Source organism: Prionailurus bengalensis, chromosome C1 (assembly GCF_016509475.1).
Source record: "Prionailurus bengalensis isolate Pbe53 chromosome C1, Fcat_Pben_1.1_paternal_pri, whole genome shotgun sequence".
Classification (NCBI taxonomy): Eukaryota; Metazoa; Chordata; class Mammalia; order Carnivora; family Felidae; genus Prionailurus; species Prionailurus bengalensis.
The window spans coordinates 165470778-165497607 of record NC_057345.1 but is presented as its reverse complement, the minus strand read 5'-3'; the positions used below and the strand labels follow the sequence as shown (position 1 = coordinate 165497607).

At 39.0% G+C, this 26830-nt stretch overlaps 1 long non-coding RNA gene and 1 other non-coding gene across 2 annotated transcripts in view; one reads left to right on the top strand and one right to left on the bottom strand.

Annotated features, from left to right (window-relative positions):
- Positions 1 to 26830, bottom strand: part of LOC122481497 — a 99249-nt gene that overhangs the window by 52241 nt on the left and 20178 nt on the right. The gene's annotated exons all lie outside the window — the stretch shown is intronic.
- LOC122482292 lies at positions 441 to 547 on the top strand. The gene has a single exon (XR_006297090.1). It is a non-coding gene; the product is annotated as a U6 spliceosomal RNA (small nuclear RNA).

Sequence of the window (26830 nt, the reverse complement as noted above, 5' to 3'; positions counted from 1 at the left end):
ATGTATGAATATATTCACTCCTGGTGAATAGGACCTGAAGAAAAGTCTTCAGTTGAGGAGTTGGGGTATATGGGAGGTGGTTCTGGGAAAATTTTTACTCCTTGACAAAAAGTAACACACAAGAAGAAACTTCTTATTTTGCTGTTGGCCACCGTGGGTGAGGATGTGATAGCTGGAGTGGAGCAGCCATGTTGTAACTCTGAAGAAACAAAGCCAACACAGAATGGCAGAATGAAAGTTAGAACCTGGAGCCTTGATGACATCAATCAATTGCTGAATTTATTAACTGCAATTATCCTACTCCCACCTTCATTTATTTATTCCAAGTTATTATTTAGATGACAAATTATTTCATTGTTTACATTGCTTTTGCCTGAATGGAATAGACAGGGCTTAAAGGCAATAGAATTGTTAGAGGCTGACAGAAGAGTAGGGAGAAGGTTTCTATAACAATACAACAACAATATCTACAATATACTGAGTATCAAGATTAGCATGGCCCCTGCGCAAGGATGACACGCAAATTCGTGAAGCGTTCCATATTTTTAGCCCCGCGTCAGGCTCTGGGCTGACGGCTCAGAGCCTGGAGCCTGTTTCCGATTCTGTGTCTCCCTCTCTCTCTGCCCCTCCCCCGTTCATGCTCTGTCTCTCTCTGTCCCAAAAATAAATAAACGTGGAAAAAAAAATTAAAAAAAAAATATACTGAGTATCTACCACATGTGAGGGACCTCTTCATTTATATTCTTAATTTTAATTCTCTAATATTCACAACAATAAGAAAGCATTATTATGCAGATTTTTCAAAGGAGAAAGTGAAGTCTCAGAAAAGTTAAATCACTTGTCCCAAGCTACCCACCTTTTATGTGGCATCACACAATTCCCACGCATCTGCACTCATCCTGTTACATCGCTACAGTTATGAATTTCAGGTCTAGAAAATATAGCAGGCACATTTTTAGAAGTTGAAATAATATTTTCTATACAGGGATCAAACCTGAAGTTATGAAGTAGGTGAACACCCAATGTAGTTAAATTAATGTGACATGTCACGTTAACAGGTCACCGAGAATGAAGAGGACTTGTGCCTTTGCTTTCCTGCAAGATTCTACTTCCCCCTAACCTCTTCTTTGCCATTTATGTGCTGCCTATGTGAGAAAATCATCTACTGGTTCTGTTCAATCTGGGCCCAAGTACAGTAGGGGATGATAAAGAACTCTTTCTGGCAGTGTATCATCCCTTCCCTTTTCTTCTGATGGCAATACCCTGCTTTTCTTAAGGAAAATTAAATACTCTGCCTTCAGCATTACACACATTCTGGTGGAACCATTAGCCAAGGGGTCATGTGACCTTCTGGCTAAGGTGACAAGTGACCCACATATGCCATAAAGGCCTTCACTTCTAGGACTCTGCATCTTGAGGGGAGTGATGCTAGAGTGGGGAAAATGGTTGGTGCCCGTATGGTCACTTCAGAGAGGGTACCATTGTAGACCACCAAGTGTTTCCTACTCTCTGTACCCTACTACCTAGACCCCCGCCACAGCGCTTCCTGAGCCCAGTTTACATCTTTCCACTGGTTACCCAATGTTCTTTGACAGATCACTTCCCTGCTTAAGCTTACTTCCATTTAAACCTGGAAAGTTAACATTAGACTGTCAACTCTGTGAGGGCAGAAGCCACTTCTGTTTAGCTTCATTGTTGCATCCCAAGTATCTAGCACAGAACTTAGTAGATATCAAGCATTCAACAAATATTTTAATTTCTTAATTAATTAATGAGGTCCAGAAATGAATGAGTCATCCAGTCTATAACCAAGTGGAATATTGATGCTTAAATGTCAGATCCTCTTTAAGGATTTTTATATGAGAAATTATCTGCTGCTTGTCTCGGCTGAACAAAAGCAGAACCTTTGATACCATGAAGAATGAGCGACAACTTAATCAGAAACAAAGAGAAAGTGTTTCCTCTTGTGCCACTAAGTCTAGAATGTGCTGTTTGAAAGACAGGCAGAGAAACCTGTGCTTTCCTGTGTGAGATATCCACTATGCCACACATCCCAGAGCTTCTGATCCTTAAAGAGGGTGAGTAGATAGACAGAGAAAGGATAGAAAAAGGAAGAATATTTCCAAAGGAAGCCACAGTTCCCCTCTGCTAAGAATTATAAGGCCAGAAGTAGGTGACTTAGCCTGTTGTCTACTAGATAAAGAATGGAGATGTGACTAGGGCAGAAGAAGTCCTCCACACACTGCTGCCGGCTCTCCCCCAACTTCTTTCAGTCTCTCCCAATCTCTCTGTCTCCTTACACACCCCCACACACACCACACATGCATGCTTGCACACGCACACACGCACACACACACACACACACATAGAGGCTGTGAGAACCCAGAAACATACAGACATAAAACAAATGGAACTGAAGGAAATCCAACACCACAAGCCCCTGGTAATGATAATGATGAAGAAAAGCTGCTGCCAGATGCATCTTGTGATGACGCCAATGATCTAATTCTCTCACTATCAAAAGATGCCGGTAAAGGCAGCCTTGACAGAAGGCTTTAAAAAATCAAAAGAGCACAGCATCACTGGAACTGTGTTATCTGATTTATGTCTTTTCAAAGACCAGGCTTGTGTCATATGCTGATAATAGACTCTAGCCATCAAAACGTTATTTTATCTGGTATCTTGATTTTAAAGAATTGTGGAAACTAGCAAATAGAACTGGGTTATTTATATGATGTTTGAAACTATCGTAGTCTACTAGGGGAAAATGCAACACACACACACACACACACACACACACACACACACACACACCAAAATCAAAACCCAGGCTACATAGTAATATAATAAAAGGCAACAGCCTTGATGTTATAAACGGTCAACAATGTAATTTCCAAATTAGGACATTTTTCTTTCATAATTTCATAATGCAAGTATGAATGAGTGCTAAGCTGGTATGTGGGTGCCCACTGGATGAGACCCTTACCCACAAGTACTTGAGTACTGCCAGAATTCAGAGCCATCACTGCCAGCAGATGGAGACTCCTGCTAAAGAAGAACCCACATCAGGAAACAGCCTCATCTATTAAATTACACAGAAATAGAAGGGTCTCCGTGGAGCAGGCACAACACAAAATTAAAAAAAAAAAAGTTTAAAAAAAGTTTAAGTAATTGAATGTAAAAAGTCCCCAGAAGCATGACCTAATCATTCCACGTTTCATGCAACTTAGAGATGACATCTTTTTCCTTGAATGACTAGACATTAATCAGACAGACCTCCACACTTGAGAAGATAAATGTCACACAAAGAAAATGAAGCTTTCTATATATTTACCTTACTGTTTAAAGCAAAGACATTAGAAATGAATGAGATTTTTGACCATTTATCATACAGAGAGACCAATTGTCTTGCAGAAATTTTTATGTCAAACCACACCTGGCCATACATGTTTGTCTCTTGATTCATGAGCCCTAAATATCACATTGCAACACTGTTGGGCTTAAGCCAAAAATAATGTGCTTAAAACTTCTTCCTTGCAGTCTTAAATTAGCAGCAATGCTGGAAGAAAGAAAAAAGCTGCCTTGATGATCCAAAACTATGAAAAGTCTCAGTGTTATTTATTTAGTGTTTTAAACATGTTATTTAATGGGGTTTGGGCAGTATATTGACCTTCCTAATGAGGTTTGACTAAAGCCAATATTAAAATTAATGTGCCCTCCCTGAGCACCCAGTGACAGAATGTAATAGGAGCTGGCTTGGAAGGATCTGTGTGGCAGACAGAAGTCAGCCTGGTAATAAAAACTGGCCTTGGACAATCTGTATGCTGATGATCCAGAATTGACTTTCATCACTGTTAGGGATTTCAGGAATCATCTTTTCAGGCGAGACTCAGTGTTCAATGATCAGAATATACTGATAGGAAATATTGATCATAGTGGTTATAGTTTGTGAAAACATAAGAAGACAATATAAAAGATCCTGGAAGTGATTTTAAGTGGAAAGACCAGTAGCACATGCATTTGAATTCCATGTGGGTGAAAACCACTGCAGGGTAGTAATAATGCCTGGGACTGGACAGCCCTACAGCACATCTACATTCTCTTCTAGATCCAGTATACTTTCCAGACTCACATGCATTCTTAATTATTATTAGGGTGCTTACTTGCTAACATGACCTCCTCAAATCAGTCCTAATTCTCATCCCTAAGCATCCTAGAACCACCCCACCCCTAATCTCTGACAGCACAACCAGTCCAGGCTGATGGTGATGTTGGTGGTGAGTCATTTCCATCTGCCAACTTTTCCATTTTGTCTCCTTCAACCCCCTTCTCCCTCTGAATCTCCAGGTTAAAGTGACTAATAATAGTTTATCGCATGACATCTAGCCAGATTCAAGGTAACTTTCAGAACATGGCTTTTAGTGAGAATAAGCTTGGCTTTCATTTACATATCCTTAATGGTCACCTCACAGCTGGGTGGCTCTGGGTGAGTTATTTTACTTTTCTCAGATGTAGTTGCCCAGTCATTAAAAAAAATGGGGATAAGGAATGAAATTATACTCACAAATGTTTTAATACCAAGAGGCATTTCTTTGGGTTAGATGGAATAGGGTTCTGCTAATTATTCTAAGTCTGGAGGTTCAAATACTGTACGTTCATTTCCTTAATATAGTCCATCTGGATATTTCAAACTCCAAAGAGAATTTGAGAGGCTAACCTACCCAATTCATGATAAGAGTAAATGTATTTACACAGGCTGCCTATTCCACTGCATCACAAACAGGGTAATTCCCATCTCAAACTCTTTTTGGTAAAATCCCTTGGCTGTGTTCTCTGAGAAGGTGATTACAGACGTTCTCCTTCTCTTCTCTTTGTATTTGAACCCTCAATCCTAATGGACAAGGCAAGCGGGTCAGGAAAGCAAAGAACAAGCCAGGAAAGGACAAGGGCTGATTTTCTGTTGAACTTGCCTAACTTCTATTTCATGTTTAAGATACCAAAATAGTTCTTCAAATATGCTTGCAAACGGTGGCATTGCCCTTGAATATGTTCCCCCGGCTCCCATCTGAGTCAGTGTAATGAGTCTGCATTTTATAAGAGCTGAGCCTGGTCCAAATGGAACCGTGTAACTGTTAGAAAGATTAATGGACTGTATCATCCCACAGTTGACTATAAACTTCTAATTGTGTGAATCTCAGTGTGGCGTCTAGAGCTAAATGGGAGCCTGCTTCCTCAGTCGCTAATATCCGCTGATATTGTTCATGATTTTTCTAATGCCAACCCTAGGTACATCAGGGCTGGGCAGACCCCTGAGGAAAACAACAACTTTTGTTGTAGGTACTTGAGAGCAGTCATTTTCACTGTTGCCAATTAATTTATCAATCCGTGTTTACCAAGCTGCCACCGAGAACAGGGACCGGCACTGAGCCCTGCTGAGTGAGGGAAGGATGGAGAACTCTATGAAAACTGAGCCTCTGCTCCAGAGCAGATGTAAATATGAGCCAAGAGGGGACTGCATGACATCAAGCAACTCCCTTACCCCTCTGAGCCTTAAACTGGGAAGCAGGACACCCACCAGGCCATCTACCTGAAGAACAAGAGACAAAATGTGTGTGTGAACACCCTTTGGAAAACATTAAGGTCAATACAAATGAAAGCATCCATCATGACCTATAATAGAAAACACTGGTCCTGTAGAGCTAAGAATAAATCAAGTTAATTCGGGTGTATCTGCACCCATTCTCTTCCTTATAAATTCAAGCCCCTCTCTCTTCACATTTCAGAACATTTTGAGTGGTTTATCCGCTTAGTGGTTTATTTCAGCTTTGAAATCACGCGTGGAGGCTTCTTTCAGGAACACTTGCTTTGTCCTTGACAAGACCACATTCTATTAAAAGAACTGTCAAGTATTGGCCCTTGGTTGGGATCAAGGGAAAGCTAGAGAGGACTTCTTTCCTCCCTGTACTCCTACCCACCTGTTTCTTTCCCCACTCCCTCTTTTTGTGGCTCCCTTCTGCTCCCTCTGAACAGGAAACACAGAGCTCTCAGCCCTGTGATGCCCCTCCAGTTTCCTGCACCAGTGAGCAGAATCCACATAACCGCTGGGTCCTTCATCCCAGGCACCTAACTGTGTAAGCTGCATTTCATCACTTTGCAGAAATGTCCCTCTCTCCTTCCTTAGAGCATTAAGTGAACAGATTCCCTTACGTTCTAAACAGTCTTTTCTTTTCAAGAAATTAAGGAAAGAGAAATATTAGGTATCTACGTTGCTACAGTGCGTTGTGAAACTTGGGATGGATGGCATAATGCTTCTTGGCAAATTGCACTGCAAGTCTCCAAAGTTAATCAAGTTGCTGAGGTTTTCAGGATCCGGATGTTGGCAGAATTTCCTCACACTCCTATGCCAATTTAGATGTTTAAATATCTAGGGAACAGTAAATATAGAACACACAACTACAGCATTAAGAAGGAACCGTGGCTGCAGTCCTGTCTAACCAGCATGTCCCCTAATTCCTCAAAACTTCCCTTTTGACCAGATGGAGAATAATAATATATATAATACCTTCCTCAATCCTGGAAAGGGCTTTGCTGCCACTCTCAAAAGGGTTCAGGCATTTTCCTGCCACCTCATTTATAACAAGCTAATTCATGCTCTGTAGATCAGAGAAATGGGCTGATTAGGAACAGATTTGTGTAGATTCAAATCTGCATTTTGAGTGATGGAAAAGCTAAAGCCTATTGCACTCTAGGGTTTAGAAGTAACTCTGATCCCATCTACTGTCTCAAGTTGTTACAGTGGGGTCTATAAAAGCACAATCCCAAAGAAGCCTAAAAATAATGAAATGGCAAAAAAGTGCAGCATCAGATTTTACCTGCAATCCCTGTAAAGTCCTTTATTGAAATGTGGGAAGGTTGTATGTTAACCATGATGCCTTTATATATCACTAAAGGAGATGATGGCCCAAGTTTGGGTCTTCAGACCTATCACCAAATGTTTTCTGTTGCTTCACCCCAAGACAAGTAACAGTATGGAATTTGGTCCTGGGAAAGAAAGTTTGGGGAGGGGAAGTTAAAGCAGGAGAAAATAAGAGAAGGAAAAAGATTCCTAATACCACGAAACTCCTGCCATTTGCAAATATAATTTTCTGTCAAATCTGGACTGGGCGAACTTATGTAAGTGAACAAAACCCCCTGGATGCTACAAGAGTAAGGGAGGAAATGGATAAAGCCCCGGAGATCCAGGGAAAAGAGGCCCGTGTTAGCTGAAGGAACTGGTGGTGTTTTTCCTCTCATCCTTAAGAGTATAAATTGTGGAAGATATGAACAAACAAAAAGCCCAATGAGACTATTTATGAGGAGAAGCAATAAAATCCACACAGATAATGTATGACAGAGAGGGGGAAATGAACTTTCCAAAACAGAGTACTAACACCCTCTTCGTGGGTGCAATGCACAAGATTAACGACGCCACCCTCAGACTCCTTGGTGGCATTTCAGGACCTTGCTTTACAGCTCCCTTTCATTTCACTGGGATGTAAATAATTGATAACTTGAAGGGACCCAAGAAACCCACTGCAACTGAACACAGATATTTTTTATGACATCAATTACAGGGCTAGTGACTTGATGAGAAAAGGAAAATATTTCAAACCACACTTTAATGATCTCTACCAAGAACCCCTAGTGTTCCAAATGAAACGTGGGTCTCTAGGCCTTGTTGTTTTTCTTTTTTCCTCTGTTTTCCTCCTCTTTGGGAATATAAGTTACCGCTGAACAGAAGAGATGGTTAATTATGTCTATACTTTGCAGTGGTGGCTTGCAGGCCTCCTTATTTTAATAGAGAAAGAAAGCTTGGGACAGCGGAAGGCTTTGAGGGGAGGTCCCTTGTGTGTGCCCCGTCAGGGCCACATGTTAGATGACAAAAGTGTTGTGGAGTTGGGCTTGGCAGCTAGGGCTACAATTGTAGTTGAGATTGTCATTTATGACATTACAACACCAGGGCACATTACAATGATATGGTAAGCAGCACCATTAAGGCTGTTGAAAGGAAGTCAGAGTTCAAGTATTTGTGCATGAAGCACTTTATGTGGTGGCGACTTCTGAATTTATAGTTGTCAGGACGGGAATAGAAAGGTTGATTTGGTCTGAGAACGGGTCTGTTCATGCTTGGGTCTGGTTGATTGTGAAGTCCAGTCCATTTTTCCTTTTTTTCTGGCAAAACTCTTGCAAGGCTGTTACTGCTTCATCAGAAAGGGCTAGAACCATGTCTGGAAGGTTATCCACAAACCCCGCCCATGCAGCGCAGTGGGAGTATGCTCAGTACTCACGCACACGGGTCCTGAGAGAAGGATGCTCTGAGGTAGTACTGGTGTGGGAGGCAGAGAGGGCCTGGGTATGTCTCTGAATAAAGGAGGGAAGAGGGTGGAGAGACTGCTCCAAACCAATTCCAAGACAATAAAATCCCGTTATTCTATGACTCATTACACGTGTTTGAATCCAACAACAGGTCAAAACACATAACTTGAACTATCATTACAGGACACAGGACAAGTCTCCTAGAAGCATCTTATACTAAGGTCTGGGTGTGTTTCTCACTACCGGCATCACCACTGTTGCACTGCACCATTTCTTTCTTTGGAGGGGCCTAAACCACTGAGGGGAGAACTCTTTGGGTCAGTTAGTTTAGAAAAGAGATCTGCCAAACTGCTTGTTCTCAGGGTGAAAAAGATACTGATTAGCCGGTAGGCCACAGTTCTGAAGCCCTCATACTTTAAAGTAATGTAATTCTAAGCTTCCATGTCTTGTAAAGAGCTGTTCACTGACTTGGCTCCCAAGCAGGAAGAAAGGGGGGTGAACGGTGCAATGAAAACAAGAATTCGTTCTCTTCCTTCCAATTTTTTGATACAAATACGCCCTTGTTTCTCCAGTTGCATTTTCTCACCACTCTCCCATACTTTCCTAATACTCTGCATCATCTGATGATGTCAAATAAGCTATAGGATATAAGATCTTCAAAATGTCAGCAGTAAAGTGCTTCTTGTGGCTTTTTTTCCTGGCCTATCTGTAAATGGCACCAGGAAAAATCAATCTATTTTTATGAGTCGTCCAACCCAGCTGGGTCTACTTAAGAAAAATCTCCAGATGAAATTTATTGAGATGTTCCTAAAATGCCTCCTATTTACGTATTACAAATGAAACATTATTCAGAATTTGGAAGTGATTTCTGGAGTATTTGAGTCTTTTCATTTTGAGCCTGAAGGAACAGCCCATAATGAAAACTTACCGATGGAGTTGATATTTGATCACATCTGTGTTAATTTGGGACTGCTAACTTATCATTAATAAAGCATTTGGCTAGAAAATGATGGCCATATTGACGGTCTGGTAACTTTTTTCTCCATTTTATGCCACAATAACTGCCCAGTCTTATTGTTGCCCATTATGAATGTATAAAGTTTTATAGCCTAAGTAATGTCAAATGACGCAGTGTCAAGAAGACCTGGAGACAAGTTGGGAGGGTTTAGATGGAAAAAGAAGTTGTGTGGTCCATGCCAGCCTTGCTTGTAGTTTTACTAGGTATTGATCCCTTTTTTACATACTGATTTAGCATCCTGAATCATGATGCAGTATTAAATTTAAACACCACTTGAGAGCTTGTACCTCAAAGGTTGCTCTGTGTCACAACCACTTTTGACTCTGATGGTGTCTGCCTCTCTAGAGGAGGTGTTTTATGAGAACTGTCCATAAAAGACTGCATGGCAGTTAGCTCTGCAGTGGAGAGAACATGCAGTGCTTTATAAGCATCTGGAGGGCCAGCAAGCATGAGCAGTCCGGTACACCAAAAATATTCACAAAATCAGAGTCTTGAAAGGAACTTCCAGAGATCAACCAGAGGCAACAGACTTGTGCATTCACTAAAACTTCAGAAAAGAGGTTTCCACAGACTTCCTTGATAACAAAGTTCATTATGCAAGCCTAATCCTAGAGGAAAGTTTCCCTACACCTCCCCAAGCCTCTGCACTTCACACTCATTCCTTTTTCTCCCATATCGAGGGCCAGTGAAATCCCACCTTGTCTACCACAGAAGAAAGTGGAGTATAATGTATTGGTCAAGCTTTTCAAAAATTAGGAGTTCTTAAATATTTAATTAGGTATAATGCATTACACTCCAGGTGTTATTTATATAGTGTCTATTTGTTGCATATGCACCAAGGCTATTTTTATGAGTGAAATATATCTGAACACCATGCTAGAACTTTTTTTTTTTAGTCAGGCAAGCTGGATTGGGTTCTAGGGTCTTTTTTTTGAAATAGGTGTCAGTTAGTTGCCAGTATTGCAAAACACATGCTATGTTCCTAGCATATTCCTATGATGTTTAATGTCCAAATATAGAAAAGAAGGGGAGAGAGGGAAGGAGGGAAGGATAGAAAGAGGGAGAGAAGGAGAGACAGAGAGAGGGAAGGGGAAGAGGGAAGGAGGGAGAGAGGAAGAAGGATGAAAGGAAGGAAGGAAGAGAGGGAGGGAGGGAGGGAGGGAGGAAATTATTTGTCCACTGATTTTAGATCTGCATGGAACTCACTCCCGCACTTTTTTAGTCTGATGTGGGGCCATCCTGTTTCTCATTGCTCGTCACTGAGGCAATGCAGGGACAGGGGAAGGAGCAAACAGCCAGTGGACCACAGATGGCTTTGTGTTCCATGCAAGACCATGGATAGCTTTGTGCTCCATTGCTGGGTCTAGATTCCAGGAGAGCACAGGAAGAGCACAGAGAAGATAATGTGAGAACAGAAGGTGATTTATTCATGGCAATCTCAAATGATTTCCTTCTTGTTCACCTTTCCTTCCAATGCCTTAGGCAAATCTATTAATTCTTCCCTTACAGTGGTAAAAGAACAAAACCAAAATAAGGTAAGGTGTGGATTTTCTCTTCTGCAGTATGAAAATATATAGGTTTCAGAAACGAAACAGTTTATTCATATCTAGAATCCATTAATTGATGGTATTTATTAAAATGCAGTAATTCATCAGGTTTTACAAAGAATTAAGCTATGGATCGCTAACAAATTAAATATAACTTTTTATTTCCATCAAATGGCTAGCTCACTGTACCATGTTTTACAAAACTATCACATTTAATCTTCACCCAATGGAATAGGCAGTTGTTCTCAAAGTGCCTGGAGGTTCCTCGACCAGCAGCATTACTCAGGAACGTGTTAGAAATGTAAATTCAGAGGCCTCACCTCAGACCTATTGAATCAGAAACTCCAGGGATAGGACTAGCCATCCATGTTTTAACAAGCCTTCTGACACACAGGACAGTTGAGAATCACCAGGCTATGGAGTATTCTCATTCTAGAGTTAAGAAAACTGAGGCACGAAGACTTTAAGCAATTTTACCAATACCACATAGTGAGAAACCAGTCGAGACTACATGACTCCAAAGCCCTTGCTCTCAACTATGAGGTTATGCTGCATGATGGACTCAGTTTACTTAGGAAAACAGTGTCAAGAATATAGACAAATTGGGAAATATACTCCAGAGAAAGAATTTAGATTTAAAATAATAATAATAATAATAACATATGGCTTGAAACATGTCTTGCTTGGCTTAATTTCTGTCTCTAAAAATCTTGGACTGAAAACATTCTGACTCAAAGTGTTGAAGTCAAATCAGGTAGGTGATGGGAAAGAATGCTTGGACTCAGAAGGTCCAGCGAGCAGATGGCTTCTGTCCCATGTGACAAGGCAGCCACTAGACTAAATGCCAGCAGAATGATGCTACATCAAAATGATCTCTAGGGGCACCTGGGTGGCTCAGTCGGTTAAGAAGTTAAGCATCTGACTTCAGCGCAGGTCATGATCTTGCGGTTCATGAGTTCGAGCCCCACGTCAGGGGGCCCTGTGCTGTGCTGTGCTGACAGCTCAGAGCCTGGAACCTGCTTCGGATTCTGTGTCTCCCTCTCTCTCTGCCCCTCCCCCGCTCATGCTCTGTGTCTTTCTCTCTCAAAAATAAATAAACGTTTTTTTAAAAATCTCTAAATTCACTAAAGAAAAGCCAGGAATCCCAACTTGTGAGGGAAAATTTCCAACTTTAGCTATTTAGCTAAAACATTAGCTATTAATTCATGAATTTTGAAAGAAGTATGCCGATTTTTTTAACTATGGGTTTTGCTTACAGCATGCCATTTTGTAACCTTTCACTGAGAAATCCTCACATTTAATGAACACAGATCAAATGACTGAGGGTATATAAGGTTTGTGAAAAATATGTGTGGGAAAAAGTGTGGGAAATTGAACGTATGGAACTGTGCTAAGTGATCACATTATCAAAAGTGGGCTTAAACCTTATGGCTATGTCATACTGGTCCCTTTTATTAACTCACAGTTTGGAACAGTGATTCCTAATATCACCACATTTGTATAATATTCATTGAGATTGTGTGACTGCAAACCCTGATTTCACAAGAAACTGCTTGAGTGAATGTTGGAAAATAAGCTTTTGAGGCATATGTCAAGTGTTTTTGTGGGCACCATTTTAAATTCTCACTGAGAAAGCCACTCTATGGACTGAAAAACATTCAGAGGAAGCAGGTTTGGAAAGGTTACTACAAAATCCATCTCAACTGCAAACAGAAGTGATTTTAATGCCTGTTATTTTGGAAGCAGTTCAAAGTTGTTTTTTCCATTGTAAATAGCATTAAAGTGCTCTGTGGAGGCAAGTATTACTTTTTTCTTGGCCCACTGCACTTCAGTAATGGCTCTTATACACTGAAGGCACAACAATAAGACTCAGGAAGTTATGCACAGTATATCAGGGACAGCAGAGGAGAAGAGGGAGGGGAGAGGAGGTCATATGGTAAGTATAGAAAAGAAAAATTTGGGGGTGGAGATGCTGTGCATGCGAATACCAGCCAAGACAGGGAACATCTGGAAAACCTGCTCTGTATTATGTGGTCATTCCACAAACTTTTCCAAGGAATCACATAAGGAGAATATTATATTTTAATTAGAGTTGGGACTGATCCAGAGAAAGGGGGGAAAAAGGATGGTTTGGTGAACGAGCTGCATTTTAGTTTGGCTGGGTCCATGAAATGCAATTAACCACTTAGTTCCCTCTAGAGGTGCTCAGCCTATTCCAATGGCTCAGCGACTTAATGAAACATCACACTGGACTCTTTCTTGCTTAGCCTTAACCTGTTAAAAGGAGAGGAGAAGTAATAGGTGAGTGTCAATTGAAGAAAAGAGGCCAAACCTGGGACCTTTTTGTCAGGAGACCCCAGAAAGCCAATATGATACCCTTGTCTCCCTCTGCCTTTCTTATTTATGTCACATGGCAAGTTTATCAGTTATTCTCTGAAGGTAACTGGGAAAGAATAGATATATGAGTGTGATGAGGTATGTAATTTATTTAAGGTAATATTCTATTTAATTTTATGAGAAAACACAAGTATTATGCCAAAAAAAATAAAATATTCCACATGTCTTGAATCCTCCTTAATAGAAATTAAATACATTTTAAATGCTAATAATTTATTGTTTTTAGTTTAGCATCTAAAAAATTAAATTTAATGTATCTAATATTAATAGAAAGGAGTGAAATAAATATTTCTTAGAACTTTGTTGTTGTTTACAAATTCATCATCATACATTTATTGAGTCCAAACTACATAGTGGGAATTGTCCTAGAAGAACCAACCTCTCCACTCAAGGGACTAGCAGTCCAGTAAGAGAGACATGGCATAGAGCCTTGAAATGTTAATGACAATATAAGACAATGATATATATAATGGCAGTCAGTAAATTGCCAAGCTAATGGTTTAGAAAGAAGCACCATGGGCTCTAGGGGTAGAGAAAGCAGGGATGGCTTCCTGAGAGAAGTAGTGATTGTCTGGTCCTTGAAGGCTGGATAGTATCTGGATAAGTGGAGAGGAGCCAAAGGATCAAGCAGCGAGTGGTCTATGCTCTGAGCAAATGCCCAGGAAGGCATTAAGAGTGTTCAAAGGGCAGATGATAGTGGTTGAGAAGAGGCTCCTGGAGGTGACACAGGGAGGGTGACATTTTAAAGGAGTCAGTGGCCAGAATATATAAGGCATTGACAAATGTCCTAGATAAAGCATTATAGGGATTGCAAAAGATGTTGTTTGAGGAAGGATCCCTGGTGTAGGGAAGAAAAGCTTATAATTGAAAAGGGTCCAAAATTAGTATCTAGAGATTTAAGGAGTACACATACTGAACATATACCAGGAATTACAAAAGTGGGATACTTCCAAATGTTTAAGGGATGTTTTTTTTCTTCAACGGTATCTCTGTGGCACATTACAGTTTGGACATGATGATGTCCACAGTGATTTCTCTGTTTCCCTTCCTTTATACCCCAGACCCCAAATTATTATGCCATCTGAAATAGTCTAAATTCCTGACCCCTTGCATTTTGACCCCATGCCAATAACATGTCAACTCCCTTTCTTTCCTCTTTAAGCATTATCTTCTCCAGACAGTATTTGGCCCTTATACTTGAACACCAGACTTTGCAAAAGTTGGAGAAATCTTGCAAAGAAGGAACATGGCATCCGATTTTTGGACTCACCCTCCTTCGACACGCTTCCAGCTGCTGTGCGTATACATACTGCTTGATTTTATTTAATAAGAAAGCTCAAAATGTTTCCCAATTCAGAACATAACCCTGCATGCTGTTCCCTCTAGTCTAACCAGAAATCCCATTCTCCTCCTCCTCTAACTCAATAAACCAAATCTAATTGGAGAATAATTATAAAATACACTGATGTGCAATTTGTTACACTAACCCAATAATTAATTAATATGCTACTTATGGTTCGGAAGAGCTCTTAAGACACAGCACAAATACTGCTAGATGAAAGAGAATACCAAAGACATAAACCAGGGGCAGCATCTTTATATAAGACAGGCCAGGAGATAAAGGCAAGATCTACTTGGCCTGTTTGAAACTATGGTGAGATTTGTTTTACCCCATTTGAGGATTCTCCTTTTGCCCTTTTTACATGTGAAGTAGATTGTGTGTTTTGCAGATGAATTGGCAGCTGGTGGATGGACTTTTTATGTTTAAATTTTCCAACCACCAGATGCTTTCAGGTGAGAGAATAGTCCTAATCAATGGCGCCCATTTCCTATGGACGCCTGGTTGATTTGAGTACACAAGCTACACTCCTCCTGGTAATACACAACTCCTAGTTGCTTTGGCCTTCACACAATTGAAACTTGCAGCAGGAAATGCCTTGGATTTTCCTCTTCATTAATAAAATGTGCAGTATGCATAACTTGCCCTGGAGATTTCATTTTAAATGATTATAAACCTATCTTCTATTTGCCTTTGGAGAGGGGAGAGTTGAAGCTAAATCAGACTCTTTGTATTTAGAGCAATGAGCAATTATTAAATGATCACCAAATATATTTTTTTTTCTTTTTGGACAAATGAACATATTCCTCATAGCTGGGTGCAAGATTCTCAGCGACACCAGGCAACGATCCACCAATGCACCTTCATACACTGAAGGATAGTATGTTTTATTTTAATCCTTTCACCTCTGTCTCGTAAAATTGGCTTTTATCTTTAGAAGTGTAATGAACTCTTTGGAGTACCCACCACCTGGGAAGCTACAGTGTTTCTCATCTAAGGGTGAAAGAGCCTGAAATGATCCAGAATGGTGCACCTTTATATCCTCTTCTTCACAAGGCTCCTGGAAGCCTTTCTTTTAATCAGCTTTTAATATTTCCCTGGCAAGGCACGCCTGAAGCATTTCCCTGGCTCAGCGTGGGTGTGCCTGTGTCAGAACCCTGTTTTCCTGGAGACCTCATGTTTGTGCAGCAACACAGTTCACTTTGGCAGGCCAGCACCATACATGACGAATGAGGACTCAAAACCTACAAGTTCAGCTGATTTCCAATCTAAGGCCTATACCAAGGAAGTAGTAAATCCGCCACAATGTGGTTCTTTGCCAGGATCTGTATATGAGTACTGCTTTGTATTTCTATTGCTTTTAACATGAGGTTTGAAATTCAGCTGAGACTTGCCCCGTTTTATAAAAAAAAAACTGATCAATTGCCTACCTATTGTCTGCAACAAAGGATGTACTGCACTAAATCATTGCGTTTTTAATCCACATTTCTTTTACATGGCATGTTATGTTGAAATGGGAGAGCCTTTCTGTTCACATGCAACAGTTAACTTCAAATCCCTCCCTTCAGTGTGTCACCTGATCCTTTTTATCATGCATTAGAAATTTCCTGAACCTGGCAAAAAGAGCAGTATTTACGCAAGCTTACTTTTTAGGATCATGGACCTATTTCCAGAAATTCTTTTTTCCTTTCAAAACAAAAATACCAGTTTATTTTCAGCCATGGGATTTTCCTTAGCAAAGAGAATTAGTCAAGCCAAATACTTTGGACTCATCCCGTGTCAATTCATGAAAGGAATGCTAATTAGGAAATTCCATACATTATATGAAGCCATACTGGACAAAGATAAGACAAAACTTGCTTAAATGAATTATTATTTGGAGGAATTTCCAAACTATAGAAAACTGAAAGGAACAACTCCCTTCCTCTCTCTTTAAATTCTGCACTGTCCATCTTCAATGTCCATACTATCATATTTCAGATTTTAAATGTCCAGAGTCTATAGGAAAATGTTTTTACCTATTTTTCTCATTCTATAGAAACATCATCATGGCACAATGTGTGTATGGGTTTTTTAAAATAAAGAAAATTGTGACAATAAGGCAAACAGATATATTCAACACTGGAAAGCATCAAACAACCTGATAAAATAGATTACAGACTTCCCATAGATCATTTTGATAGAGTTAGAGGCTAAAATATAGAATGAACATAGTGATTGCTTAATAAATTATTACTGATGTGATAATGTTCACATAATACAAAGCTCCTCAAACTTTTTTGTACAAGAGAATCACCTGGGGTTGTGTTAAAAGTGTGAATTCATGAGTCTGTCCCCAGAAATTCTGATTTGGTAGCTGTGAAGTGGGTCCTGGGAATCTGCAGTTTTGACCAATATCCCAGGTAATCCAGGTATAGATGGTCCATGGGCCACACTTCGAAAAAATACTGCCATGGGGCATGAATTGTAAAGAAAGAAAGATTTATTTCCCATAAGTCCAGAGCATTTCACAAAGTAATAGGGTGACAAATGCTCTCTTAAGCACAGAAGGGAACATTGCCAACCTGGAAGGATAGGACATTCTGCTCATTTGTTCATTTACTCATTCCTTCCTTCATTCTTCATATTCCACTGAGCACCTATGACAAAGCATTTACTTGCTTGCCAGACCCTGAAGCTGCTCTGTGAACTCCCGGCATAGTCAGGGGTGAGCCCACAGAGAAGCCCATTATCAGATGAAGAACCATCATGCAAAAGAGCATTCTTTTTCTATTTGAATTTTCCTTTCTTTGTGGGCATTTGAGCTTCTGCTCACATCACTCAACATCAGGCTGGACTATCTTTGCCTTTTTCTCTCTGTTTTTTTTTAATTGAGATATAATTGACATATAACATTGCATTAATTTCAGGTGTACAAGATAACAATCTGATATATATAGATATATAGATATACATATCAGATATATATATATATATATCAGAATCATAAAATTACCACCACAAAGTCTAGTTGACGTTCATTACCACATAAAGTTTTTTCCTTGTGATGAGAACTTTTAAAGATCTACTCTCTTAGAACTTTCAAATATATAATACAGTATTGTTCTTTAGTCACCATGTTGCACATCATATCCGTAGTCCATTTCAGTTTCTATTTTGTTTTTTTTAGATTCCACATACAAGTGAGATCATATGGCATCTGTCTTTCTGACTCTTCATTTTTATGACAGAAGGTAGAGCATGGAAGCCAAGTTTAACACCAGCTCAGTCAAAGTGGGGAAATTGTGTATTGGGGAATTTGACACTATTTTTTTCATCAGAGAGTTAGTTTTCTACTGAGGATAAGTTAATGATGTCATATAACTCACTTTCAACATATATTGCTTTTTCCCTTCAAGCTAAAGGATAGGCCAATTAAATTTAGCCTTTAAAATAGACCACATCCAGGGCGCCTGGGTGGATCGGTCTGTTAAGCATCTGACTTCAGCTCAGATCGTGATCTCATCGTTCATAAGTTCGAGCCCAGCGTTGGGCTCTGCACTGACAGTTCAGAACCTGGAGCCTGATTCAGATTCTATGTCTCCCTCTCTCTCTCTCTGCTCCTCCCCTGCTCTCTCTCTCTCTCGCTCTCTCTCTCTCTCTCTCTCCCCAAAATGAATGAACTTAAAAAAAAAATAGACCGCATCCCAAATTCCTTAGAACTGTATGAAAATAAATCACATTTTATACCACCATATGTACTACCTGGTGTAGAGCTCAGATAAATAGGATTCTCAAGAAATCTCTGACACAGGATATTATTCAAGTAAAATGGTAGAACATACATCGCCAACCAGTATAGAAGCCAAAATTGGTCTTCTTGTTCTAAGCCTTGAAACTCTGACTTAATGCAGTATCTTGAGGTAGGATTTTTAAACTATCAGATGCTTAGAAACTTTCAATTCAAGTTTTAAGTGTATTTATTTATTTTGAGAGAGAAAGAGAGAGAATGAGCGGGGGAGGAGCACTCCATGCTGTCAGCACGGAGGCCTACATAGGGCTGGATCTCACAACTGTGAGATCATGACCTGAGCCGAAATCAAGAGTTGGATGCTTAACCGACTGAGCCACCCAGGCACTCAATTCAATTTTATATCTAAAGAAGTTCTGTTTCCAGAAATAGTAGAATAGATTTTTTTCAGACCAGATTTCCTGCAGAAAAAGAACCAAAAATATTGGATAAAATACTAATATAAAAAGTCTCATAAATGTATCAATAAGCTGACAAGGAACCACCAGAACAAAATCTAAGGGGAAAAGGGAAGCTACAGAAGAAAGCAAGACCTGAGCATCACAGATGCTTTTATCCAGAAGACATTTCTGAGTTTTGTTGGCCTTATACAGAGATAGACAAAAGGCAAGGCTCAGGGCCAGTGCAAGAGCAGAGCCCAAGGAAAATCCTTCCCCACATTAAATGGAGCCCAAAGACTACACCCTCAAAGAACATGTCAATCGGAAGTGAACTAGCCATTGCTGTGCCAATTTGTGGAGAAGGGAAGAAAAGTGGGAGAGGGGAGAGATGTCGCACCCATAGGCCAACCCTTGTGTGGATTTGCATTCCCTGGAAATTTCAAAGAACCTCAAACTCTGAACTTGATTGAAAGTGGTAGAGGACTGGTAATGCCCACAAGTGTCTGGCAGAAGCAAAACCTCTCTGGAGAATGTGCCTTTGTGAAAAGTCCCAAACGTTCCCACCAGTAATTTTTTAAAGACAATGACAAGTACATACACAAAAGTTACCAAACATACTAAAACAGACACCATGAGCAAATTTGTTATCTGCCACATATCCCAAAATTTTGCTCCAGAGAAGGATCACTAGGAGAGAAGAAGACACCAGCCCCACCCCCCGAGAGCAGGTGCCCTTTAATCCACTGAATATTTGATGAAAAGTTTCTTTGGCTAGAAAAGATTAAAATACCTGTTGAGGTATTTGGGGGAAGATAAACCCTGGGTTTTCTTAATTACGTGACTCAGCATGGCCATCTTTGACAATTAAGAAGCCAAACAGCAAATTCCTTTGGGTGAGAAACTTAACTACTTGGAAGAAAACTTTATATGTGTGAGGAATTCAAAGAGCACATATTCTTCATTATAATCTTAAAAACACACACACAAGGGGCACCTGGGTGGCTCAGTCAGTTAAGCGTTGGACTTCAGCTCAGGTCATGATCTCGAGATTTGTGAGTTCAAGCCCTGCATCAAGCTCTGTAGTGACAGCTCAGAGCCTGGAGCCTGCTTCAGATTCTGTGTCTTTCTCTCTCTCTCTGCCCCTCCCCTACTCACACTGTGTGTGTCTGTCTCTCTCTCAAAAATAAATAAACGTTAAAAAAATAAAAACAAAAACAAAAATCACACACAAGAGGAAAAGATTTAGTATGTTTTCAGAGGCAAAAAATGATGTGTGAAACTGAATCCCAAGTGACAAGAAGCAGCATGGAGAAGTGGCCTGTGGTCTCCTTGGGATTCTATATGGCATATCACATTAGTCCAACTGCTATAATCTGAATATATCAGGCCTTTTGATTTTGTTCATGTGTTTTAGATTCAAAAAATGTATTTTGCCAGAATTCTTTGCCCTTAATTTTTAAAACCATGTGTGTTTTAGGGTCAATTTAATCTGCATGTTTCCTATTTTCTTATAATTAAACCATCAAAATATTGTCCTTTAAAAACTATTTGATGTCCACAAAATCATATGAGCCCTTTCAATAAGCTTCTTAAAAGGGTTTTTATCCCACTTAAAAACAGAAGTTGCACTGTGTTATGGGTGACCTGATGCAGAAACCAAGAATCCCCTTTAAATTCCAAAATCCTTGAAGTCTGAATAATTTCTGAACTTGGAGAAAATGAGTTCACCCATTACTAAAGTTTCTGTGTTGCTAAAGAAGACATTTGGAGCAAAGATGAGTTCCATAAGAGGGGAAATCAGAGCTGCAGAAGAAACTGAGGTATGTGAATTTAGCTTGGGCCCCTGAGGAATAGCTGGAAGCCCAACTTGTCACATTGCCATCCACAGAGCAAGAAAAAGCTCAAATGCACATCAAATGTTTGACAGGACTAAAAAGAAATGTGATGTCCATATGAAATATTATTTGTTCATAATGCTAAGAAAACAATGGAACATAAAATGTATGGATTTCAGCTCCATCCTATTTGCTCTCTAGCATAATCCTCTGCTGTTGGCAGCCCATGGAAAACCCTTAATATATTTACCAACATTGAATAATTAATTCCTCATAAAGGATAAATAGGATTTGTTATTCTAACATTAACTCCTGTTACATAGAACAGCAGAACTGTGGTGGCAGGCCCAGTGGATGGAGGTTTTTTGTAGAAGGTTATGGATAGCAAGCCAGGAAAATGAACTGGGTTCTGTAGAAAAGTCTCTCCCCTGCTCTGCTGGTGTTGACAGGAGCCCAAGAGCTGAGCAGCAGCTAGCATGCCTGTGAGGGGAAAGCTCTCCAGCCAGGCCCCAGGGTGCGTTCAGGAGGCATTTCCAGGGAACCCATAAATACTTCTGTTCTGGGCAGTTCCCAGCTCTTGGAGAGCACAGGCTTGTTATCACCAAGCATCAAATACCGAACAGACAGGATGCAGGGGCTTCCCCACCAGAGGAGCTGGCACACGAGCTCTAAGGAAAAAGGATCTGAGTCCGTTTCCTGCGATTGTTAGAGAAGGATGGTGGCCTGGCCCTTGGGTATTTAGAGTCCTGTGTACATTACTATTCTCATGTGATCACCAGGATCTCAGCATATCCAGGCCTCAGTCATCTACAGAAAAACTCCCTCTGCTTAGGCAACTGAATTAAAAGCTTGATTTCTCTATTACAGCTAAAATAGTTTTATTCACAGTTTGCAAAGCTGTAGCACATGCATTAAATATTTCCTTTAATATGCTGTTGATTTTAACCACAGCAACGATGATAATAGTACCAATAACAAGCATTACTAGAACAAGTGAGATTAGCAAAGTTGCAAGATACAAGGTAGATATATAAAAATCTAATGTAGTTCTATACACTAGCAACAAACTATTAGACCTTTTAAACAGCTTTTTGAGGTACAATTCATATATAATGAACTGCATATATTTCAAGTGTACAATGTGAAAAAGTGTACAATTTTATAAGTTTTTACATATATATGTTTTTACATATACATATAGTTTTTACGTAAGTTTTTATACATACATATATGTCTATACATGTGTGTGTATGTGTATATACATGCAACTACCACCATAATCAAGACAATGAATGTATCCATCATTCTCAAAAATTTTCTTTGTCCTTTTGTAATCTCTCTCTCTCACCCCTCCGTGGCTTTTCTCCACCCCCATCTGTTTTCTGTTACTATAAATTAATCTGTATTTTCTAGATTTTTAAATATATGGAATCATAGACTATGTACCCTTTTTGGCCTAGCTTCGTTTACTCAACATTATTTTAAGGTTCGTCCATATTGTTGCTGGGGGTGCTTAGAACTTCTTGGATTTGTAGGTTTATAATTTTGATCAAACTTGAAAATTTATTCAACCATTATTTCTTCAAATACTTTTATATTCTCCCCTCTCTCCTCTCCTTCAAGAAATCTATAACACATTTATTAGGACTCATTAGCTCACCGATGCTCTGTTTTTGTTTTAGGTGTTTTTTTTTTCTTCAGTTTTTTTATCTCTGAGTTTCATGTAGGATAGTTTTTATTGCTTCAAATTTATTAATTTCTTTTCCTCTTCAGTGTTCAATCTGCCATTAATTCCCTCTAATAAATTTCTCCACCCAGGCATTATTTTTATCACTAGAAGTTCAACTGGGTATTTTATTTTATATTGTTCGTGTCACTACTTAACATTTTTCATCTTTCCTCTAGTTTCTTGAACACATGAAATAGAGTTATAAAAACTTTTGATGTCCTTATCCTACCAATTCTAATGTCTGGGTCATTTCTGGGTCAATTTCAATTGGGTAAATTTTCTCTTAATTATAGGTCACGTTTTTTTCTACTCCTTGGTATATCTGGTAATTTTTTATTGGATTCCAGACAGTGTGAGTTTTACCTTCTTGAGTACTGGATTTTTTTTTTCACTCTCAAATATTCTTGAGTTTAGTTCTTTAATGTATTTATACTACCAGGAAACATTTCGATCCATTTGGGTCTTGCTGTTAAACTGTGTTAGGAAGGCCCAAAGCGGCATTTAGCTTAGGGCTTATGAATTTTATGAGGTTTTTCTCCTCTGACCAGTAGGAACAAAAGTATTATCGACACTATGTGAGTTCTAAGTATTGTTTACTCTACACTTTTTGAGTGACTCTTTCCCTGCCCTCTGATAGTTTCCTTTGCAACATGCAGTGGTCAATTGTAGAGTTATGGGCTCTGTAGACCTCTGACATAGTCTCTTGGTGCAGTTCTAGTCTCTCCAATACACTGATCTACAAACTCTATCTTGGCCTCCCTGAACTCCCACTTCTACTTCAACTCAAGAAGACTTCAGGACTCTGTCTGAATTGCAGCCTCCTCTGCTGTGGCCTAGAAACACTCTCCAGGTGATGAGCTTAGAAGTGATAGGGCTCACCTTATTATATTTTTTTCTCTATCACCCAGAAATCACTGTCTTCCATTGCCTGACATCCCATGGCTTAAAAACCATTGTTTTATATATCTTGTTCAGCTTTTTAGTTGTTTCAGTTGAGAGGACAGATCCAGGCCCTGTTACTCCATCTTGGCTGGAAACAAAGTCGCACAACTAGAAACTAAAATTAAAAATATATACTATTTATAATAGCATCAAAAAATACAAAAGTCTTAGGAAAAAATTAATGTAGTGTGTGTAAAATCTATATACTCAAGATTCTAAAACATTTCTGGGAGAAATTTAAAATGGACCTAAATAAATGGAGAGATAAACCGTGTTTATCAGAAAACACAGTGTTGATAAAATGTCAATCTCCCCCAAATTGATCTATTGACTCAGTGCAATTTCAACCAAATCCCAGCAGGTTTTTTTAATAGAAATTGGCAAAATGATTTTTAAACGTAATATGGAAATGCAAATGAAGATCTAGGAAATGGAATTATTCTGAAAAGAAGAACAAATTTGGAGTAATTATGCTACCCAATTTCAAGACTTATTATAAAACTATAGTAGTAAATATGGTGTGGTATTGCGATGAATACAGACATATAGATGAATGAAATAGAACCCAGAATCCAGAAATGAATCCTCATATCCATGGCCAATTGACTTTCAACAAATGTGTCAAGGTGCCAATTCAGTGGGATGAAGGATAGTCTTTTTCAGTAAAAAGATCCTGGAAGAATTGATCCTGTGGGGGGAAAATTTCTAGAATGCACCTCACACCATATACAAAAATTAACTCGAAATAGATTACTTAAATGTAATATCTAAAACGATAAAACTTCTAAAAGAAAATATAGGGAAAACATTTTAATTTGAATTAGGAAAATGTTTCTTAGGTAAGACACACAAAAATAAGTGAACCACAGAAGAAAAGCTACAATAAATTGGGTTTCATAAAAAATTAAACTGTAATAAAGAGCCTGACTCCATTTTGATGTTTGATTTTGACTGCTGACAGCTTTCAAATCCCACCATTCCACCTTCTCCTTCTGCCCCACATCTGGGCTAGCTGATAAGAAAGCCCAGGGACTCCTACCTTTGTTGCCAAAAGGAAGTTCAAAACATGCAAGCCCTGCCTCTCAAGCACAGGAACCCTCACTCCAGCGCCATTCCCTAAACACAGTACAAACAAAACCAGCCTCTTTTCCCTGCTCTCTCAAGCCATTTTTGTTCCTTCTTAGGAGCCTGCCCTGCTCTCCCCAGAAAGTCTCATTATTGCATAATAATCCTTTCCTACCTTCCTGGCGTGGTCTCAACACCTAAATCAAATTTGGTGGACAGGAATCGATCCTATTTCTATGGGATAACCACCCAAAACTTTTACACTTCAAAAGACTCTGTTAAGAAAATGAAAAGGCAAGCCACAGACCAGGAGAAAATATTTGCAAGCATGTTTCTCAATGAGGCATTTATCCAGAACATATAAAAGAACTCTTAGAACTCAATAGTAAGAAAACAGTCCCATTTTAAAAATTGGCAAAAAATTTGAACAGACTCTTCATTGAAGAAGGTATATAAATGACAAATAGTCATACAAAAAGATGCTGAATATCATTCATCGAGAGGGAAATGTAAATTAAAACAGGTATCACTTCACAGCCACTATATTAAAAAAATTTACAGTGACCTACAATACTGAGTATTGCTGAGGATATGAAACAACTAGAAATTTCATACATGGATAGTGGAAATGGAAAATGGTGCAGCCACTTTACAGAGCAGTGTAGCCGTTTCTTAGATTAAACACAGACTTATTATACAACCCAGCAATCCTACTTTTTAGGTATTTACCCAACAAAAATGAAAACATACCCATACACAGACTTGTAATTAAATGATTATTGTAACTTTCTTCATAATAGCCAGAAACTGGAAATAAGCCAAATGCTTACCAACTGGTCCACTGATAAACAAAGTGTTATGTATCCGCATAATGGAATACTACTCAGTAACAAAAAGGAACCACTGATATGTGCAACATTATGAATGAATATGAAAAGCATTACGCCAAGTGAAAGAATCCAGACACAAAAGACTACATACTGCATGACTCCACTTATATAAAATTGTATAAAAGAGTAAAGCAAGGATTTAATGGGAGGGAAGTGACGTTAACATGGCACAACAGAATTTGGGGAGTGATGGAAATGTTCTATAACATCATTGTGGTGTCAGACATATGAGGATATATATTTGTCAAAACATCAAAACACATCAACTGTACCTTAAAACTGGTACATTTTATTGTATGTATGTTACACTTAAATGAAAAAAATTTAATTAATATCTAGCATCTACTGACTGACGAAGCACTGTACCGGACTCTAGATTGTTCTCTGTTTCACATACATTATCTTACTTGATCCTTGCACATTCTCAGTAGAGTTGAGGTCTGATTCCATAAAGACATGGCTCAGGGAGGTCAAGGGACTTCTCAAGATCATACTATCTGTAGGTAGATTGCAGTGTTGGAATTTTTTTATTCCAAATTCAGTGCTCTTTCACCTACAAAGCCTCTTTTTCATGGAAATCTAGGTTTTTAAATCTTTCCTTGATATTTTTAATATGTCGCTTTATACTATCTTAAGTAATCAAGAAAAAAGACCATTTAAATCAAACTTTTAAAAATTCAATTATTTTCTTTTGTAGTTCAATTATTTATAGAGGGCTTTATTTAGCACTTATTTTGTACTTTACAATAATTTCTGACTCTGACAGAGTAAACAAATTGCTCTCTTAGAAATTAGCATCTTCTCCCTTTTACTCAGAACCTTCGAGGGACTGACTATGAATTTGATAAAGGAAATGTTCCATCGTAGATTAGCTCCAATGGAGTAAAAATTTGGTCTTAACACTGAATAAGCATTGTTTTTGTCACCGTTGGGCTGGAAAGAGAGAGAATGTGCTGCCTCAGCCTTTCTCCTGCTTAACACGATGGCTTAAGAATATAACCATGATGGATTTTGCCATATCTGTGAGCCACTTATGCTATTAATTATTTAATTTTTCTTAAAGATTCTTATTTTTTGTAACTATTCTAATCCTCAACAATAATGTCTACAACATCACAGGTTTGATAAGTTATATATACTTTTAATAGAGACATGACAAAAGGGGACATCTTCTGGGACCTCAGAATTTTGGTTAAAGCTTCAAAGCTTTAAAAAACTGATGAGAATGACCCCAGCAATCTAAAGCAGGGTGTCAATAGGTGGCCAACCTGGTTTTTTAAGACTATCAAAAGAAGGTTGAAGATTCATCAAGAGGAGATACCCCATTAGAGTAGACAGTGTTATGGAATCTTGATTCTTTCCTCAAGGCTCCTTTCCCTCCACTTTAAGCAAAGAAACAGAGCTTCAAGAAAACTACTCATAGAGACTGATGATACTTGTCACACATACAGGCTGGCCTCTTACCCCTAGCTGGATGCAAGCTTTGGGCAGCTCCAAAGCATTAGCAAATTCTTGGGAGAACCCCAAATTGTGTTCCCTGGAA